Genomic DNA, 14,981 nt, shown 5'->3' with positions numbered 1-14,981 from the left:
CCCTTTACTGCTTCCAAGCGTTTACAATAAAAGTTTCGCAATAAAATCGAAATGAATTGCTAAATAGCGATCATCTTTCTCAAATTATTCTTGACCCCTCTACATATAAAGACACAGAAGAGAGGCGGGAATGCAACTACCAAAGAACGCCGTTTTAGCTCAACCATCCCAGCAAGATGATTGAAATCGCAAAAATTGCAGCCAATTTTGCAAGCCGTTAATAGCTAATTAATAGTAGGATGCAATCGCGTTGATCGCGCTTCGATTACGACCCGATCAGTGGCCCCATTACGGGGCAAATCATCCCGGGTGGAGATGATGATCGAGACGATGATCGATTTAAACCGTGTCCATAAATCACCACCACCCTGATCGATCAGGCACAGAGAGATCGGATCGATTCCTGGGTGCGAACTTGCTCTACCTGGGGTGTAAAGTGCTCTCGCTTTACCGCCACACAATGGCCGGCAAATCGGGCTGTAAAATGGTGCTCTTTCGCTCGCGTAATGCGCTTTTTCGTGTGTGCTACGAGGGATCCGCTCAAGCGGATGCAAGCAATTGGAAATCGGCATCGAGTTGTGCGGAGTTGTGAGGAGAGGCAGTGGCTCTTTAGGGGGTACAATTTTCACATGGTCAACTTGAAATGGGGTCAAACTGATTTCCGTCTTCATTGGAGTTGGAGCTCAGCTTTCATGTGAAGATGAATTATACAAACCCTTCACAATCGACTCCAACGCATGAGGAATGTAATTGTTTGGGATATAAATTCAAGTACGCACCAGGTAATTGCATGCTCCAGAAGAAATAAAGATATACATTTCAGTTCCCGAACGCTGAACGCGAATGTCTGCACAATCCAATCCAGCCATCGGTGGACATAAATCTGCTGCAAAACTGCAGCTTCAAGAACTAGGATGACATTTCCCGCGTCCAAGATTCTAGCACCGCGCGCAGGTTCTTCTGAACCACTGCACGTGATGACATACTTGATTTCATTGGCAGATTGTACACCACCGATACTGCCTGCCGCCGGGGGGACTTGACCTTTTTCCGGAGCTCCGGTTCAGCAGCTTGCACACATCAGAGCATAAATAATCTCGACCATACTGTGCTCCGTTTGGCTGCCGTTCTAAAAACCTTTAAGAACAAAATCGAGAACAAGCCGCATGGTTTTTGGGCGTTCCATCACCGGAAGCAGTTGTTGCGGACCGGTGTGTTCCTGTACCGATCACATACGGTGACCTTAAGAAATGTCAGAGGTACGGCACACCTTGATGGGGCTGTTTTCTGACGAGCGCTTTTCAATTAATGGTTTGTAATTGCTCGCTTCCTTCTGATCGAAAGCTCGTTGCCTTTTGGCAATTCTAGCAACTTATCGTTTCACTCTGCGTACACCCGCACTCGAATTGTAAAGCTGCCACACACACACACCGACACACTCCAAACGAAGATGTCATAAATCATTGGTGCAGTCGCTCATACGGGGTAGCCCTTTAATTCGTGGTGCGGGCAGGCAAGCAAAACCCCACCTTTGCTGCTCGGGACTTTGGAGGATCGCGCTCTTGATCGAGTGCAGGCTGGCCGAAAGCGGCAATTAACATTGTCCTTTCAATTAAAATTCCACCCTTTTCCGCCAGGCGGCCGCCACCCGGGGGGGCCATTGGTGGGCCTCTGCTCCGGTACGCACCACCATCAAGCAGGAAGCCCCCGGCGCAAGACGAAGAAGACGCGCAAATATCGGTGACCGTGGCACACACACATTCACACACATGGCCACGGTGTCGATGGACGGTGGGCAATCAGAGGGAGAGGAGGGGAGGCAACACCGGAAAAGACCGTTGCGGCGGATGTTTGGAATCTCGGACGGCACAACGGCACAGCCGTCCGTCGTGCAGTGGCGTTGACATTGAACTCCACCGCGATCCGTTTGCGCCGTGTGCTGGTGATCGCGGTAATTATGCATGCTCGTAGCGTGTATATTAGGTACCCTTACGCCTCCGCTCCCTTCCCTTTCCCTTGTGGTTGTGTGCACGCGTCCGATTAGCGCAATTCCGATTGTGCGAACTCTTGTGTGTGTTTGCGAGAAGCGCAACGGTGAGTCGGTCAATCAGCCAGCATTGGCCGAGTGGAGGTGCCGGTGACGTGATTAGGCACAGATTAGGATTAGCACACACACACACACATGCATATAACGAGAATCTTATCGTTTATTTTTTGCAATCACAAGCCACCAAGCTGTTGTGGGTGATTAAAACTTAATTTCAACTCCTTGCTCGCTTCAACGATGGCTTGAGCTTCTCGCTCGCTCCCTTGTTTTGTGCCAACGTAAACGACACACGACGACAATTAGAAGCGGTGGTCAAAGTTTATTAAAGTGGGTGCAAATCCTCCACACGCTCTCCTCTCCCCTCCCCCCCCCCCCATGAGTAAAGATCGCAGGCGTTAGAGAATTATTGAAGTTACCAATGGGGCATTAGTGGGAAGGTTTATTATGATTGAAAAAAAGGGGGCGCAATATGTAACACAAGCGTAGGTTCAGAACCGTCCAAATAGTGTGTAAATGTTGAGGTTTTTTTGTTCATTTAATAATACAACCCCAAACAAACAAACAAATCACAAACAAAAAGGGACCGCACTTTACCTATCGCGTCCTATCGTCGCATGACGATCTTTCGGTGGGTGGCCTCCTTTCAGCGTGCCCATAAATCGTGCCCTTTTTCCCTCGGTACAAAACGGAAGAACATACCTTACTGGTGGGCTTCATCATCTACTTTCGATAAACATTTCAACGTGTCAGCATATTTACATCGATCAATCATCATTCGACCGGCAGCACACTGGAGGGCTTGCAGTAGGGCTTTACTGTTGTATGGGGGGGTGTTTTTTGTAGGGCAAAAAAGGGTGTCCTCTTCGTGTCGTGCTGCCGTTGCCGCTGTCTGCCTGCCGGCGCCGATATATCAAGGTCAGCGCGGTTCGATCGCTATAGAATGGATGGGACTCACATGCAGTGAGGCAATCGTTTTAAATACGGAGCATACACGACGTGTTGTAATGTAGAGAACATTACAGAACATTATTAGTTGGCCTGGGGAGCTAGAGTTTTGGAACTGTAACATGCATTGTGGGTAGATATAATTAACTTTTTTGTTAGGGTGATTTATTGGCAAGTAGCTTAAGAAAAGGAAGGCCTAAAAATACTCATTCCCCAAACGATGCATTCTGCATTCTTAAACAAAATGTAAGGGTCACTCCGCTTGAGCCTCCGTTTATCGATGTATCTCTCTCTCTCTCTCTCTCTCTCTCTCTCTCTCTCTCTCTTTCTCTCTCTGACTCATAAAATGGGTGTAGGGTAGGGATCAAAGTCAGAAGAACCACCCCCGATTGTGTACCAGCGACAACGCCGACGACATAACAATGCAAACAAGCGCCTCCACACACACACACACGCGTAGACACGCACGTAAAGCGCATCAAATGAAAGAAAAGGACGGCAGGAAAAAGCGATCGAAATCGGCCACCACCGTTCAACAGTTTTCGTGGACTCGACGGTTTTATGGACGGATGACTTCGATGCTCGTTCGCAACGGCGACGAACCTTGTGTGTTGGTGTTCGCGCGCGTTCGCGCTAAAAAAATCGTGGTGGTGGGAAAAATACAAAAAAAAAGGATGAACGAAATTTTCACAAGGAGTGAACAAGAAAACTTCTTCACCCACCGCCACCCGATCACACGGCGGTTGGGTGGGTACGGTCCGTTGAGCGAATGCGTCGCCCAGTCACTCGATCGTACGCTAGCCGGCAGGTGGCCGCTTGGTGTCTTCCACCGATCGAGCACGAAAGTTGGAGTTGTTGCATTTTTTAGATCACTTTCCTTGAGTTCGATTGATTTGGTGAATATTTTGTTGTGCTTTTTTGTGTGTGCAATTTTTGGTTAGTTTTTGTAATTGACGATCGCCTGTCTTTTTTGTCGATTTGGTTACCTTTTTAATTGTTTCCTTCCACTTCCTCGATACTTGCGGTCGATACACATCGCGTCGCGTTCATGATCGATTACAAATAATAAGCGCGTCAAACGGTTTTGTGCGTCAAACCAACTGTGGTGAGTCAATGATATGGCTTGTGAGTGATGTTCGCGTTTCGTGAGTCGTGAACGGCGCCCGGGGTAGAGTGTAGTGTATTCGCGCAATCCCACCCCCCAAACGAAGGGCAGAACGGTGGAATGATGTGCTCACGTCAATCAGCGTCGAGCGTCTTAGCGATCGTGCTTTCTATGCCCTACACTCGATAGAACGAGAGAGCCAGCTACGGTGGTACACTGCACTTGGGAGATAGTTAATTAATTGAAATGACTTAACCCAATCGCGGAGTGATATCCTTCCTTTCCTGGGTCGATGTGCTGCCCGCCCGCATTGTGACGTAGGTTTTTGTGGAGGGTGAAGTGAATAAGAGCAGAGGATACGCTTTTTGAACGCCCACCAAGTGTTGATAAGTGTTTTTGAAAGTGGCAAACCGATTGGCAAGGATTAAATCGACCCTTTTTTTGAGTGCGCCCGTAAAGTGTGATGATCGCCACACACACACACACACATACAATTACTGAAAGATTTGCGTAAATTGAACGATCGGTTGGTGGATCGGGTGTGAAGTAGTGTGATCCTTTGTTCGGTTTCCCTTTTTTGTGCCTATCTGTTTTTAATTCTTGGGTGTTACAATAAACACCTCCTCCCTGGATTTTGTAACATTCAATCTAGTAATTACCATCGTTGACCATCGGAAGCGTGTATTGCAAGTAGTTACGAAATAGTAACAAAAAAAAAAAAGGATTTCACAAAAAGAAACACTCACACACATACACCGAGTCGTGCAAAATGTCGAACAACGTCAGCAACGAAACCATTCCGGAAGAGCCCACCACACCAGAGCCGGAGCCGCCAGTCGATGAGAATGCGGAAGAAAAGGTACGTGAAGGATGTTACTCAGGCATGGACAATAAATACACCGACCGCGTGACCGACTCGACCCACCCGACCGAGCCTTACGCCGTGGTAGGATTGTTTTCGACTTTTGGGTAAAGGATTTTGTGGAGCAGTGTCAAGGAAAAATCGGCACAACAATCAGCCCACCTTAGGGTGCAATTATCAGCCGCTCGGACGTTGGACTGAAATAATTGATGAGTTTTGGTTAAGTTTGTAGTATACAAACACAAGCTGTGTGAAATTTGTAGCTTTTTTGTAGATAAACGTTTGACAAATAAGAAGGTTCGTCGCTTTTTTGGCATTGAAGTCTTTCGAAGCGTTATCTATTGGCGCATTAACCCATAACGAGCTGCTGAGCCGTTCTGGAAGCTCTTTTAAATAAGTTTATCTCATCTGTTAGAGCTCACTGAACTCGATTGGGAGAATGGAAAGGTCACACACGATATTCATAATATTGATTGTGCGATGAGCAGTTTTAGTTTCGAAGATTAGACTTTAGCACTTCAACAAGACTTCATCTTCGACTGGAGCTCCAGTATACTGTAGATATGAACAGGTTTTTGTATATGATCATCTCTCAGCTTACGCTTTCTTAGCTTCTTAGACTGAAGATTATCCACATTAAGCGTTAATTTATAGCGCGTAAAACACCTTTTTAAAGTAATCTTACGCTGCCTAATCGGAATTGATATTCCACAATCCTGCTTGAATCCTGCCCGCTTATTTGATTTGGTTTCTAGTCTGCACAAACCATTAAACCATAAATCACCATGTGCATAGGATGTGTCGCACAGATAAAAAAAGTGTCGCTGTTATACCGCACCAGCGTGTGTCCTTCTCGGGGTGAAGGACTGCCGCTTTGGCAAGTTAGGTCAAGTTTACCGCGCGTTAGTACTGTCGCAAGTGCGCGCGCGCGATGCTACTTTATGGCATAAAATGCAATTATTTTGCAAACCCCCCCGTCATTCCAATGCGGCACCAAATGGTGCTCAACACTTAGACGGACTGATGCATCCGTACTTTACGTAGTGAGATTAGCATATTTCAATCCGCGTATCGTTGACACGATACTGGGTCGCTTGGAAGAAGATCTGCGCAGCATGATGATCAAGCGATCGCGGATTTACACGATAATTGCATTAGTTTGGGCTCGATAAGCGCCAAGCGAAGGTATTAACGATAAGTTTGAACACCCATTCGCATAAAATTGGTTGACGATAAATAGCGATGGCGGGTAAGTGTCGTTTCCTTTCGACTAAAATAGACAGATTTAACTAATGCACACACACACACAGAGCCCGTTTAACGGTCTATTTGGTGTCTATTTGTGCTCACCATTGCAGGCATTTTCCCGCAACAAAGAGCGCCCGTTAACACGTTGGTAATGGATCATTTAAAAGAGTGGAGCGAAAAGCGCTCTAAACAAAGCGGAGAAAGAAGCGAAAGCACAACTGGAGAACAGAACAAAAGCGTAACGAATTGCCCATTATATAATCACCACGTTGGTGCGCGCGCGTGTGTGTGTGTGCATGAGCGTAATCAGTGTCATGAAAAGCATTTATACGCAATCATTAGCAGCGCTTTGGTCGTTTGAGAAATTTCAACGATTCTAGCAAGTTGAACCATTTGCTCGCCGTATTTGCTAAATGGCTTAGAACAGGTGAGCGAGAAAAGTAGAAATAAAGACGTAAGACGGTGCTGATTGCTGCTACTGCTGCCGCTCATTAGGAGCAGTTAGTGCAATTGAGTGAGTGTAAAATGAAACGTAAGAAAAATTTAAACGGCAAAGCTATGTGCAGGTGTGTGTGCTGGTAGTGCTAGTATTAAGCAGAGAGACCAGGCGAACAAGAACAGACTCCACCCAAGCTCAATTATGAGCTGAATATAGCGTGTGCAACGCGTAATCGATTGTGCTTGAAAGGATTCTAAAGGCATTATTATAAACAAAAAAACTGGGAGAGCCTCGGTCAAACGGTTCCAGCTGATCTGGTCCGGGGCACGTGTCCCTTCACCACGAACGTACAGGGAGAGATCGTGCATTCTTAGCATTCTGGAAAGCTTCCCGGACACAAATAACAGAGCACGTGTAGCTAGCACCCACTGACCTGCTCGGTGCAGGTGTTGCGTCCCCCATCTGTGGACACCCATTCGACACCCAGTCTATTTCTGCCGTGTGACAGATAGATTCAATCAAACGTGCTACGATACAAACTAGATCGTGATCGAGCACCAGCAATCAACCATATCCGTCGCATTCTGGGGCGTATGGGCAAATGCTGCATAGTCATGAGCGAATGATCGGTTTATAATCGTTTCGTGCGAGCCTTTGCTGTGGTGAGTTTGGTGAGCTGGCAAACGCACGCAATCGGCGGATGATGTTCATTCATCATCAGGACACAAGCAGGTGTGTGCGACCGACCGACCGACCCCATCGCGAATGGCGACCAACGGGCTGCGGTGACCGTTTGCTAATACTTCTCGCGCTACCTTGCAATGGGGTAAAATATGCAGCGGGATTCTTGGGCCGCTTGTGAGAAACCAGGCACAATTAGTGGCACATCATGTGTGTCTAATAGCACAACAGCAAACGTCGATCAGGAAGACCGTTCAATTTTGTGTCACAAACCATTCGCCGATTCAGTCGCTTCAAAAGATAACCGCGTACCAAAAGAAACAGAACCTTTTCTGCAATGGCCTTGGAAAGGCTTGGGAAGGCAAAGAATCCAATTTAGAAGGTCGACCCATGAATGTTTTAAGCAAAAACAGGGGGGAGCAATTCCAGATACTCAAGACTCAAATTAGATAAAAAATGGGAATCAAGTTTTACTGCCCTCGCAAGAACCACAGTTTTGCTCGTTTAGTACACACAATCTTTGTTTTAATGTGCCAAGGATGTTAAGTGCCTGCTGCGTGCTGAGCCGCACGATGGACGCGATGTCTCATTACAGGGCGTTAGAACGCGTTAGAAGCTTTTTGGGCGTCGAAGTCCGCAAAACGTCAAGAATGCGGCCGTTTAATGGTTAGCGTTGTCAGCCTTCTTCTTCACCATCATCATCATCAGGCCATCCTTCATTTATTTCTTCTCGTGTGCGTGTGTTTAAACGCTCCACGAATGTGAACGCTCCAATTTCGAAGCTGCTTCGGTTGAAGAAAAAAAAAAAAGACCTGAAACACCATTCTAAGAACATGTTGCTTGCCACAAGCTCACTCTTGTTCTAGCGTTAGTCCAACCGGCACAAAGTAATCAACAGTAAAACGGTGGGGTTACGTGATTAAGAACAAATTAAAGAGAGAACCAAAAAAAGTTCTACCAAACCAAACCTTCCTTTCACTTTTAACCAGGCCTTTTGGACGAGTTGCTGTAAGTCGGGGCAGTTAGCAACAGTCGCCCTTAGAACACAGAAAGCGTCCTAACACGTCCCACACGCTGGTCCACTGTTCGCAGCTTCTAATTATGCTGGCTGGGACTTAAAAAACAACGCGTGTTGAGATATCAACTGATCATCACGGTGTAATGGACAATGTTGGAAGATTGATGAACCCGCGTGTATGCCCAAGCGACTGACCTTGAATATGCTCCAAAAGACTAGATTTGTTTTTAGTCCAAATGGTAATGGGTTTTGGAGTGGCATAAAAACAAAACCAATATTTTAGAAGGGGTACAACCCACACTCCGACACAGCTGGTAAATGCACTCCCAACGTTTGGCGTCCACCAATGCTGCAGACTGCAAAATTCAACACCTAGATGTTAATATATGAAAGAAGAAGTTGTTGGTGATGCATTTGTGGCAAGTTTTGGCATGAACGAGGTGTGATAGTGTTATGAATAAATGTGTTTGTTTTTTGCAACGAAATGACCGTTAAGCACGGCAAAGCTCAATTCAATCAGCACACGTGTCAAAAGCTTCAATTATGCTTTTTTGCTGCTGTGTCTGCTCAGCTCCATTATCACATTGCCCAACACAATAATGCACTTGCTGTCAAAGGCGTCTGCTCTGCGAAAAGTTCTGACGTCAGTGTGCGGCAGAATGCCGTTTAGGACCTTCATGCCTTTATTCTCACTGTGTAGCAATTCAAGACACTACGACACGCCGAAATCAAAAGATAAACGCCCTCTTGATCAGGGCGGTTAACCGCTTTCGACAACCCGGTACACAGTCTATCAAACGTTACAACAAAGACTCATTGCCCTCGTACAAGAATGTTGGCCAAAAAGTGTGGGTTTCTATACAAGAAAGGCGGCTTGACGTCACAACGCCAAACTTTCTCAGCATTCAGTACTGAGTCCCAAAACTCGGTTCAACATTTTGAGTCACGAAGGGCGTGGAGAATGTTTGAAGTTCATCAATTATGTTACTCCAGCGGGTGGAGAGAGAGAGGGTGATTGTACTGCCGGGGGGAGCTGTCAGTCAGAGCCCACAGCCAACGCTTACAACGCCGGGAAGTGATTGTGCCGACAAGCCAGAAATCAATTAACCCATGTTCTCACCGTCCCAGTCTATCCGGGTGTCTTGGGCCGCCCCAGGTTTAAGTACCCTTTGGAATTGATTCAAGATACCGGGGGTCTACGGACAAACTGACCACCATCGGCGAGTTGTAAAGAGAGTACTGAGAAACCAAACCAAGTGGGTGGGGAAAGATCAGGTTCCGGGGGTGATGGCGATATAACGACACTGCTCTCGATCGTCCGATAATCCCTCAAAACAGCAGAAATTTAGCAGAAACAAGCCCAGGGGCCTACTGAGATGATCGTTCTGGATTAGAGGATATTTTCACCCTGCGAAAGCGAACGGATTGTATCCTTAGTAACCGGGGCGGTTTTTATGGCGATCCTTAACGAAACGGCATGACATGGTACTTTGGATTATGTTTCAGTTCTTGTCATTTTGTGTGTGTGTGTGTCATGCCAAATTTGGAACCGAGCTTATCTTCGATCAATTCCTACCCAGCCAAGCCGAGCCACGCTGCGTAAACACATTAATGTTGTGGATTGCGTCTAATGATCTACGCGCTCCTGCACGCTTCTCATCGATTGTTTCGATCAGTTCTCGTGCGTGAAATCGAGCGGGTAAATTGATTGGTCGCGCATACTTTACCCACGTGCGGTATGTGCACGTGGAGCGGGGAGCGCCAACACAGAACGCGGTCGCGTTTCGCGTGATGGCATGTACAAAAACACCATCCGATCATCTTTATTTGATTTTCAGCACAACAGACGCATAGGGCTGCCTGATTAATACATCATTAAAGCCAGCTTCACACTTCACGTCTTCAAAAAACATCACATCACGTCTGGCAGACAGGCAATTGCCCTCGAAGGACATATCGTGGCTTTTGTTCCTCACGGTGACAGAAATTGGCTGCGTTGCTGTGAGATGAGTCGATAGCATTAACAACCCTCTCCCCCAAAAGAAGACTCGCATCGACCGGCTTACAGATGGAGCGCGGCGTTATGTAAATAACCCATCAACGCTGCGGCGTCCACAACAACGGCCACCCATACGTCTACGCGCACAAATTAAACACTAACCTAGCGTAAAATTAAACAGCCAGAAGATGCCGGTTTCTCGCAGTTCCGGCACACAATTCCGCTACACAATCGAGAACGGTACTCTCAACACCTCAACCATAGACCGTATACCGCTCGTTTACCGACCGGAGTAGTGCGGTAGCGCGGTCAAACAATGCACCATCATCAACACCATCATCACAATTCGATCGAACCTACTACTACTACTACTGTGCTGTGCGGAACTGCTGCGGCTCGGGGAGGCTACGGCTTTAATGGCTTCATATTCGTATTATGTGTAGGATTGAACGGAAGCAAATTAGGTGGCACATGCCATTTCTGGGGAGGTGATAAAAGGCTCAGACCCAAATAAATCATTAATTTGTGATGAGCTAGAGGCTCTAACTGGCTTGTATACTGGTTTGGGAGGGGTAGGTTGTTTATGAAGCCGTGAGAAATATCCATTCCTGGCCGGAGCTGGCCGAGATGGCCTTTCTAGGGAGGAGATAAAATACTTAAATCATTTAAAATACAACCATTATTTATCAAGATCTTGAAGTTAAAACCGATTAAAAGGTACCAAACACAGAACTATTTCCTAGTCGATGCAATTTACCTTACATAGACCATAAAGCTCTGGCTGTGGCTCGTTCCGTGATCATGCTTGCTATCCATTCTGTCATCAAAAGAACAACTGCAAATTAAGCATTTAAGCTGCGAGGAAGTGTACGCTTAGAAATTAAAGCGATTTTGAAGTTACAATCAACATCCAACCCTCCCCAACTCGCACTACCCACCATCCAATACGATCCGAGTTGAAGTGTTTGCTCTAAAGCATTACATTCAAATATCACTTTGAGGCTTACCCAAAACAGCTGTTTCTTTTGACGGAAGCGATACGGGGGGGAAGCAAAAAAAAAACCCCCAAGCCCCTTCGTAATCCTCAAGTGTCAAGCATGATCTAGCGATTCCACCGTTTTGTTTGCTGGCTGGCTCAGTGACCTTCGCATTCCCGTGCAGAAAGAGGTACATTTTGTCGTAAGAAAAAACACTACACACCACCATCGCTCGGCTCGGTTGAACAAAATGCTGTGTACATTCGTACGCAAAATGTCAATATTTGGCTGAATTGGCAGTTCATTGTGCTGCCATTTAGACTACCGATTTGCTGCCGGTAAATATCAATTAAACGACCAACGGTATTGAGTTTAGCCTTATTTGCGCACGCACGTTTGTTACGCGGATGCACACCGTTCATTTCATAATTTTTAGCAATATTCCAAAAGTTGCTAAAAATACAGCTACAAGCCCGCACGATTTATGTGACACATTTCCATGTCCGTTTTACCGGCCGGTTCAACACACACACAAACACCGACTCACGAAGTGGGCATAATATTTCCATTATCTTTTGCGCACCGCATCATCCCATCCAACCTTCCGAATGTCGCCTTTAACCGTGTTGTGACATTCAGCTACAGCAGCAAAAGCGAGCCTTCTTCCCGAGCCAAAACACGCATAAGCAGTTCGCCAGCTACTCGGGCTGTTGCATAAAACCTCGTCCCCCGGTCGTTGCAGAGCCCCATTTGCACACTTAACGACCGGGAGAACCGAGGGAGCCGAGTAGTGGTGTGTCTTCCACACACACAGCGAGAGGCGGAGGTCACCCATGTTACGTCATGGGACGTCTCGTGTATTCGTGGAGTGGAAATCCACAGATGGTTGCTTCAGCGGGTGTGATAATGCTCCCGGTGCTAATGTAGATCGAACAAACATGGGGGGCTGGCTCTCTCTCTCTGGACCCACTTTTGCATGCTCCAGTTACAACCAAGGAGGTGGTGTTATAAACACACCTTGGTGAGCGTAGCATCACAAACCACCCTTGAACTTGACACGGTAGCGCGGTAGGCGAATGTGGAAATTAAATTACCGTGCGCTGGATGGCCCGGTCGTGCCCGGCTGTCGTAGCCTCGATCGCAGTTAAATGCTGCGTCGTGTTTTTCCATGCCTTCTTCTCATTTCACCTTCCCAATTTCCCATTCATCAGCGCGTTTAGATAACTGAATATTTATTTTAGTGTTTTTTTTGGAGGAAACCCCACGACACGAAGATCTAAAAACGTTTCAGGACATGTTGCGGGATGATCGTTTGCTTGATCGTGCGATTGCACATCACAACTCTCGACGCTGTTTTATTGATGTTTGACTGTTCCACCAACCCCGGAAGTGGCATGCGGGCGAACCATCTTAATCAATATCGCCTGCCACGTGGAGTGGCACATCATCGCCGCGAATGGTTTTTCAATTAAAATGCACTCCTTCGCCTACACTCATATGCAGGAGATGCATGCTCGATGAGGCACGTGTTTTTAATCGTTCCGATGCGACGAATAAAGCGCTTTAGCGAATGGAGTTTAATTTCGGTATGTGGAGGCGGGTGGTTCAGAGTTCGATCACAGGCAGACAGGCAGGCAGGCAGGCAGGTAGGCAAGTAATTAGAGCCGGAGACAACCCGTTGCCCCTTGCGTCGACGTTAGTTCGCATGCCTCAATCATGGTGGTGAATTAAAGATGATTAATTTATGGTACCTTCCTGGCATTCGGTGAAACATTGAAAGGCGCTGAGGCGATCGGCGATAAATTCATGAAGAGAATGGCCACTTCAACTGTTACAGTTAGCTTGGGTTGAGAACGCGTTTTAATAAACAACGTGCGCTTTAACGGGGTGGTATGTACGCGTCGCATAATTTTGCATAATAAAGCACCAACGTCAGGAAGATCTCATTCTAGGAAGTGCTTCTCAATTGTGATCGATCCACTCGTAATACGGCTAAATCTGCGCTTAAAAGCGTTACTCACTCTACGTTGAAAATGCTGAATTAGGCGTTTTGTTGAACCCGCAGCAGAAGGATCCGTTATCTGGCAACAACACCTCATCCGCGGACGACGGCGACTGCTAATGATGCTTGAGGCGGTCTGGCAGATCAATGTTCCTGCCGGTGCTTGACACAACATCTCCAAAGCGCGCTACCTGACATGGATTAAATACAATACAAAGATCTTCCACCTCGCTTAGGGGGGGGGGGGCATCTTCAAGGTTACAATGTTGAGAAGCGAAGAGGTAACAAAAAAATGAACTCTCTGCGATGCTTGATACCGACTCGACGATGTTAGTGTCAATCAAACGGGGATCTCTGTTGCTGTCGAGTGATGAAGGAAAGGGGAGGATGTTCAACGACGCTAAGACTGACGCTGACTTCTCGCGTGAGCTGACCAGGTGGAATAACCGGAACAAACAAACGGCCAAACAAAGAGACGATCAGCCTCAATAGCCTCAGGGCGTCAGTCTGATCCCTTACAGATCTTTCAAGCAAGATCAAACTTGACTCACGATCAGTGCTTTCAGCAAAAAAAGCTTCCCTTTTAGACATGGAAATTATCTCCATCTCCTTCCCTTAGGGTGGGCTAATTTTCTTTCAATATTTTAACACAATAAAATATAATATTTATTTGTACGAAGAAAAAAATGAGAGAGCGGACAAAGACACCGATTAGAAACGGTCGCAATTAAAAGTATGATCTCATTCTTTACCCCCAGGGGATCTTTACCCCTGTATCTGATCAGCCTGCCGTGTGCTCTGGTTAGAGGATTGCTTCCCCTCAGCAGCATACATGCACATGAGTAGAGTACAAGCAGGTTACGATACGATAACGAGCACTCGACACCCGGATACGAAACGACCTCGCCAAAGGTTCAACGAAACCGTGAAGTCTCGTGCTGAAGCGCGAATGATGAACCGAGGAATGATGATGCTACAAAATGTCTAATCCACCACCATCCGGGCGTCGGAGCAATGTGCATTCTTTGCCGCGAAGACCTTTTTTCCTGGGCCGGAATTATCTGTTCTTATATAGAAAAAGGAGGGCTTTTTCAGTATAAGTACGCGAACAGGATCCAATATATCATCGGTTTTGCTACGCTGAAGAAGTCTCAATTCTGATTGTTTTGCTACACAACTCTCGCGTGATGTGTAATTTGTGTGTCGTGGCTATTTTTTGGTATCATCCGTTCCGTCTTCCAGCTCGTTAAACGCTGCTTTTTTGCTGCGGTAACAGCACTTCAGGTAAGATCAGGTCATTTTTCTCCACCCTTTTGGAGGCATCGTCCCATCGCGAAGGAACCATTTATAGTGATTACATAATTCAAAAAAGGCACGTACCAGCCCCCTTTTCAAGAATTGGACATCCATTAGCTTTTGCTTGGTTGGGTAGAATGGGAAAGAATGTAGAAACATTTTTTGCTTATCTATTTGAACCAATTTGATCGAACCTGTCGAATGCCTGTGCCTGGTGCCGGGAAATGATAATTGTACAGGCGTGTGTCCCTATTTATAGCACCGTCTTACCACCGGAATTGTCCATCGATGGTCGGTGAACTTTTTCCACTTCGACTGCCAAGGTTTCCGATTGGAATTGTTGTGCTGTACAGCTTGTAAGG

This window comes from Anopheles coluzzii, chromosome 2, assembly GCF_943734685.1.
Source record: "Anopheles coluzzii chromosome 2, AcolN3, whole genome shotgun sequence".
Classification (NCBI taxonomy): Eukaryota; Metazoa; Arthropoda; class Insecta; order Diptera; family Culicidae; genus Anopheles; species Anopheles coluzzii.
This window is presented reverse-complemented; position numbering follows the sequence as displayed.